Source organism: Myxocyprinus asiaticus, chromosome 9 (assembly GCF_019703515.2).
Source record: "Myxocyprinus asiaticus isolate MX2 ecotype Aquarium Trade chromosome 9, UBuf_Myxa_2, whole genome shotgun sequence".
Lineage (NCBI taxonomy): Eukaryota > Metazoa > Chordata > Actinopteri > Cypriniformes > Catostomidae > Myxocyprinus > Myxocyprinus asiaticus.
Genome location: NC_059352.1, coordinates 9,916,980 through 9,924,330, shown reverse-complemented (window position 1 = coordinate 9,924,330; position 7,351 = coordinate 9,916,980).

Sequence of the window (7,351 nt, the reverse complement as noted above, 5' to 3'; positions counted from 1 at the left end):
GCTCCACAAATGATTGACTTTGGGGATTGAATATTTTTGACATGACATTTGTGGAGAGAATTAGTTATTTTTTTATTTTAAAATGTGGGTAAACTGAACTCTTTGTTCTCAAAATCACTCAAATGTGTATTAAAAACTTACTTTGACTGTTTACTGAGGTTTTAGTTGATGTGTTTTAATTCACATCACCAGAATGTATTGCTGGTCAGGGGGGTTGAATAATTTCAATTGCAATTGTATATCATAGATGGAGAAGCAGGGGTGGTGAAGTTGTATCTGGTCTAATTACCAGCTGAATTCAACAAGAGCAGAAAACAGCCTGTATTGCCACGGAAAATGAAGGTGGAGCTTATATTTACCTCCAACTATGCAGCCAATGAGTGTCCAGATGGGGGAATACAGTAAAATTCAAAATTAATTTAGCCCCACGAAAACCAGCCAAAATAACAACAGCTGAAAAGACCAATATTACTGTGTATTAAGCAACAACAACAAATAACACACATTTGCAAAGTGAAATTAATTCCAAGTTGCTCCTGAGTAAACTGCAAACTAGTTAAAGACTAATTTTACATTTTCATTTAAATGTATTCATTTAGCAGACACTTTTATCCAAATGTATTTAAAAATGAGGAATATAAGTGATATATATTAAGGGGCAGTAACATGAGAAGTGCTACAAAGTTTCAAACTCTTCAATGGTAACAAGGTAACATTGTTTAAGAAGACTAGAATAGCCAGGATACAAGCATATATTCTATAATAAGAGTAAAATTGTACTATTGCTCAATTTGTTTGATCTATCTGATTAAATAACATCATATCAACACATAATTGAAGACATAATGAAATGTTACATGCACATCAACAGGTTTAAATGTCCTTGTATTTAAATACTTTAATGTTTTCACAAAGTGCCCAAGAGACACTTAAAAAAAGTAAATACCATGGAGCTAAATAAAGATATTTGGTAACACCCAGCTGCATGCTTCGGATGCTTCGGATGCTCAATGTAAGTGCTTTGATAGCACAGGCACACTCAGTGATACCAGCTCTACGTCATTCTCTTTTGCAACAAACATGACCACAGGGCTTCCATTTTCCCACCTAAAATAAATTATAATGCCACGATCAATAAACAAAAAAATAAGTTCAACACAACAGGTTATACAGCAGTGGAAATTTAAAGCAGCTTATGGATGAATATCCCTAGCCGGGACAGTTTATAGCAATGTACGAGAATCAAATATGGATCAAATCAGAGGGAATGTGCTATATTGCTTATATGGGTATATAAATGCTTGTGAAATGTTTGGAGGAAAAAGACCCCATACTGAATTCTATTTGAAAAGGTTGAGTTCATTACATATAATAACTATGGACGTGTTCGACTACGTTTCACATCCAGTCTCCAAATATTTGTTGTCTGTTTTTATCAGTACATACATAATTTAAAACCTAAACTTATTTTTGTGAAATCATGATCGTGCCTACAGACTACAATGGCAAGATGTACAGTGAAAAAGGTGTTACATTTTGGTCTGTTCTCACCCAAAACTCATTGAAGTAGTATGGATTACTATCATGCTGCTTTTGGAGCTTGAAAGTGTTGGACCCAATAGAGCGCAACAGTCTGGTTCCGGAACTATTTATTCCATAGACAAATTGATTTTCAACGATAACTTATAAACCTTTAAAGACAGATCTACCTTGAGCTCCAAAGTTGTTCATCGATTGCATATGCTTACGTTGAAGTCATCCGTCTGCACTATTTCAACTTCACTGTTTAAAAATCGTGTTTGATAGCGGAATACATGGTAAACAACTACATTACCCATGGTCCAGCAGAGAAAGCTTCACTAATCAGAGAACCGCGCCCTATTATATCTACACATATCGGAATATTTTGCAATTAGCGTAAATTATTTTGTTTCTATACATATAATCAGCAACCCAGGGCCGGCCCATGGGTTTGTGGGGCCCTAGGGGAAATTATGAAAATGTCAAATGTATACATGCATAAAGGAATATGTGTTTTGCAAGTCTAGAAGTACAACTGTCTCAATTAAAATGAGGTCATGGAAACTGCAAGTATGATAATTACTTGGTAACATTTTTCAATAAGGTTTGCATTAGGTATCATTAACAATCTATAATACAATTTTCCAGCATTTATTAATCTTGGCTAATGTAAATTTATAAAAATACAACTGTTCATGTTAGTTCATATTGTTTTAACTAATGTTAAAAATGGACTAGTATATGCAGAAATTAACATTAAATAAGATTATTTGGTATTGTTCATTGTTAGTTCATGTTAACTAATGTAGTTAATTAATGTTAACAAATACAACCATAAGTGTTACCCATTAAAGTTACACTAAATAAGAAAATGCTGTTTAAAATAGTTTTAGATAGTTTTAACAATAGACAAGGCTTGAAATTCTGCTGAAAATGCCTGAAATGTTTATTTAGAGCAACGAAATCAATGAAAAAAAAAAAAAGTTGGCCAAAATGTGTGTAAAAGTGAATATAAGTTAAAACATCAGGGAAAAAAAGGTAACTACAGCAATGTATAATGTATAATTATTTATAAATAAAATACATATTTTAAATAGGGCCTATAAACACAACACCTCAAAATACATATTTGTAAACAAACGTAAAGAATAAACACATACCTCTTAGAGATAGGATGGTTTGCTTATTTTCCAGATTTATTGCTCATATTTTCACTCTATGTGAGTTTTTTTGCATCTTTATATCGGCAGGGTCCGAATTCCTTCCTGTCTAATAATACTAAGAAAAGAAGCTACGCTCCAGTTCCCAGCAATGCAAAAATTATGCAGATTAGTGTGTAGTGCTTAGCTTTACTTCTTGCCGATTTTAGATACACTGCTATTTTATTTGTTGTCACTTTCAGTTATTTGTCTTTTTTGTGATTATTCAGAGCTCATTTTATATGTAATATGATGGTTTTAGTTTTCAGCGTTATTGTGATTTGTATGTTAAATGATCGGTTCCATGCGCATTGCACGTTATCCAGCGTGTAAGTGCTCTGGAAACCATTGGACTACGGAGAGTTTCAAATTAAATGTCATCAATGATTTAAATTCTATGACTTGTTCATATGCTTTGCACGTGTTCGCGGGGCCCCGTCAGACACGTCGGGTCCCCAGGCGGTCGCCTGTAGGATGGACCGGCCCTGCAACAACTTAAAATCAATAGTTTTATATATTCCCATAGTTTTTTGTTCAATTACATCATTTGCAATGCTTCATGGGATTGTAGTTTGTGCCCTCATGAAAGACGGTTAAGTACACAGCCTTGTACATTTGTCTTTTTGTCCGATTTTCAAATACTTTTTTGCCTCAAAACAAAGTTTGTGATGTTGTGATTTACCTTGGAGCTGGTTGGTTTGGTACATGGCTTACAACTCTTTTACGGAGGATTTTATAAAAGACTATATGGGAAAAATGAATAGGAAAATTACTTCCAGAACCCAGGCGGCTGAAAAGGTGGACGGGCACTGTTGCGCTCTATTACTTGCATTGTATGGACCTACAAAGCTGAGACGTTCTTCTAAAAATATTTGTTTGTGTTCTGCAGATTAAAGAAAGTCATACACATCTGGAATGGCATGAGGTGAGTAAATGATGAGAGAATTTTCCTTTTTGGGTGAACTATCCCTTTAAGAAATGTGCGAGTAAGTTCGAGAACAACTTTAGCGTCAGCAACGGCCTGAGCCATAAGTATTTTTTTGAACAAACAGCGACTCCTGGTGTATTTGAAAAGCTCTTGCATGGGAGGACAACCATAATCTGAGAGAGCAGTGTAAAGCAAGTGAACGTTCATATACAGTGTAATCTTGACTTTTAAAAACACATACAAAAGTAGGCTATTGTATGATCCAATAAACCTTAAAATGTGCTTAAAAGCTTTTTAAACAATATCCCAATTAATAACAAATCGTTTTATGAACGCTTGGGTTGTGTAATGTTATGATGGAGCCGTTGCGACAGCGTCCAGCGATGCACATTAAATGGTCGCCTGTACCATGTGACCTCGTCCAATGTTTGTAAACACGCGTCAAGCACATGTGATCCCGAAGTGTTTAGGAACGTGTGGCGCGTCGTAGCCAGTCAGATGTTGGAGGAGTGTCGGGGGCGGGGCTTGACTATTGAGCCTTGGAAAAATCGATAGGGATCTTGGAGTGATGCGAGACTCGAGAATTAGAGGAGTTGGATTGGATTGAAGCAAGTGAAGAGTGCAGGCATCCGTGGCTTGAAACTAATTCACGAAAAGATTCCATTTGAAGGCAAGTGTTCGGATGTATCAATGTAAGTAGAACAATTCCTCAATATGAGACGTTTAATTAATTTTTTTTTTTTTTTAAATTAAACAAATACACGTCAAAATGAGAACAGTATCTGAATACCTTAAATAACTTAAATATACTTTAAATATTTTTAGCCAAAAAAAAAAAAAAAAAAAAAAAAAAACAGTGGATCTCACAAAAATTTTTACAGCAAAAAGAATGGCTTTCATATTAATCATCACTTTAAATCTGAGAGTGAAGTGTACTGATAAATGCTCCACAAGGCATTTGTTTAGATATATTACTGCGTCATAGCTATTGCGACAAGAATAAGAAGATTGGTTTGGAAAATTATTTTGCGTAACATATTTCGTGGACCGTTCCTTAGTCATATAAACGCGTTGCGGCTGAACAAGACATCATCATATGTGGGCATTCAACTATCTAAACTAACTGCATGCGTCGCTTTTAAGACGAGGGCTGGAAAGGATGCTGCGCGCGAGGCGCGAGACGCGATACGTAAGGAGCCGTTCTGACCAAATACGTTCTTGCGCTTACAAAAAAAAACAAGAAAGACGCAGCGCAACGCAGGTGTCTCAAAAGTCGCTTTTAAAAGTCGACGTTCTTTTTAACTGGACGCGGCGTAAGGCATTAGTCAAATATGTCCTTCTAGCGCATGTTAACACAGAAAAACAATCGAAAAAGAACGCAGACGGACACCAATACGCGTTCGGTGTGAACAGCCCTCAATGCTGTAGTTGAAGTGCGCACTTCATGTCGCTTCAGACCGTCGCGTCTGCAACGCTTACGAATTTTAAAAGGGGATCATAAAGTAGTGAACATAAAGCTGAGGTCTTTGTTGACTAATTTAATGGCTCGCACTTTAAAAGTGGCTTAATCATAACATACTGGTTGCTTGTTTACCCTCAGACTTTTAAAGAGGCACATACCTAATCCCAATTAGACCGGGTTTATGACGTCGATTTGCAACATTACTCTTCAAACTGACCAAATAAACTTGGAACGGCTATTTGCAAGTGCGCACTTGACCAAAGGAGGTAAACAAATCATTAGCGCAATGTTCAGCTTGCCCTCTAGATGGCGCAGTCAGATCGCATTTCCAGGCTTGTTGTTACTTGTATTGAAGCAAATATGGAATGTCATTATAGCATCAGGGTTATATATCGTTTCAGTTGTGCGCATATGTGTCATGTATTAGGCTATTCAGCTTTTATATGGGAGAGTTAGAGAAAAGAGAGAAGGGGAGCTCTGTTGGTATCAGGAATTTTTCACCCATCACTTCAAAGCAAATGGTTGTTAGTATCCTGCATGTCTGAACTCTTTCTCAAGACAGATCCATTGGCTTATTTTCCAACCTTTGCCGCAAGCAAGGTAATTCTAGTTACCTAGGTAATGCAATTAGTATCCTTTATCAATATATTGGATGATCCCAACCCAACAAGATCCCCAAGTATGTCCAACAAACAAGGGAGCGAAGAAACGAAAAACTTAATTTACATATGTCTTCTGAGTGTGACGGAGTAATGTTTTTGATGAACTCGATAAAGAAATATTGCTTTAGAATGTCTTACTAGTTCATTATGATGAGTATTAAGGGGGTCGCACAGATGCGTCTGGCAGATGACATGACGCGTTCTAAAATTCAAAACAATTGTTTTCAATAAAGGTATGCACACCGCCACCTACAACTGCTCAAATTTCTGCCGTGCCATGGAGCGCAACTCGAATATTTTCCATTAAATTCAACCCAATTCATTATCAATGGACATATATTATTTACTCTAGCCTTGTTCATTCTTTAAAAAGGGGAAAACCTTGCTAACTTTTGTGTGTACTGTCTGCCACATGAACCGCAACGACGTGCCCTGTGTTGATACCTGTGCCGTGTCCTATCGGCGTGGCGCTTCTCGTCCAGTGTGCGACTTCCTTTAGTTTGCCTCTACCCCCTGTGGTCCTGACCTTAACACACACTTACATACAGTACATATTAGTCAATGTTGATCATGAAAAACACAGGTAATATTCCTCATTCCAAAACAAAATGACATTATTAGGGGTGGTTTAGGTGTAATAACTCTGTTTAACCATCTAATATACTGCATGTCTTAAATATAACTAGTAAATTTGTAGTTAAAACCCAGACTCCCAAGACCATCCCCCCACCTTTTTAAGTCCCTTTAAGAGCTAGATCAACATTGCACAAGTGGTCAGGTGCACAGAGGCAGCAAACCAAGAATACACTGATCTACTCATGAGACTTGTAAACAAATGCCCTCCCTCCCTTTACTTCCTTTTGTTAACTCCTAATTTCCCATCCATCCCATTCTATTGTAACAACTCTATTGACTCAGGTCTCTTATTAAAGTTATAATATAACATATTATAATATATATTCAGGCATATGAACAAAGTACCAGCAAGGTGCACAGAATCATAGTTTTACTTTTGGTATAAACAGTATAACCAATTTTTGCAGGAAAAAGTTTAACATGCTGCACAGAAATGCTTTACAAGAAAGAATGTGCATCTGAACAAAATGAGGTGATGGAAAATGTTTAAAGGCTCCAGTATCAACTACGATTATACTTTTTAACATCAAACTGTTTTATCTTGTTTTTCCAGTGACTTCCACTCCTGATACAGGTTGATCTGCATGGCTGGTGCTGCCCCTGGAAGCTGAATTCAGATGGTGCCATAGAGTACTTTATGGCATCTAGCACCATTTGAAATCAGTGTTCTTGGGATGGCCTGTGACATCACATGGGAAATCGAAATCCTATGGACTGCGAGTTGTTCTGAACAATGCAAAATTCAGTTTAAAGTTTATGATGTACTGATTTCATTGCATATCTTTTTTTGTATAAGCTTAATAAGTGAAATAAAACTAATTTATTCTTATAAAGTATTGCAAGTTTCTTTATGACCTTTTCAGTACACATGGTTAGCACAGCTTCTCTCTTGTAATTCATTCTTATCTTCACTTCACTTTAAAGCTTAAGTATGTAACTTTTT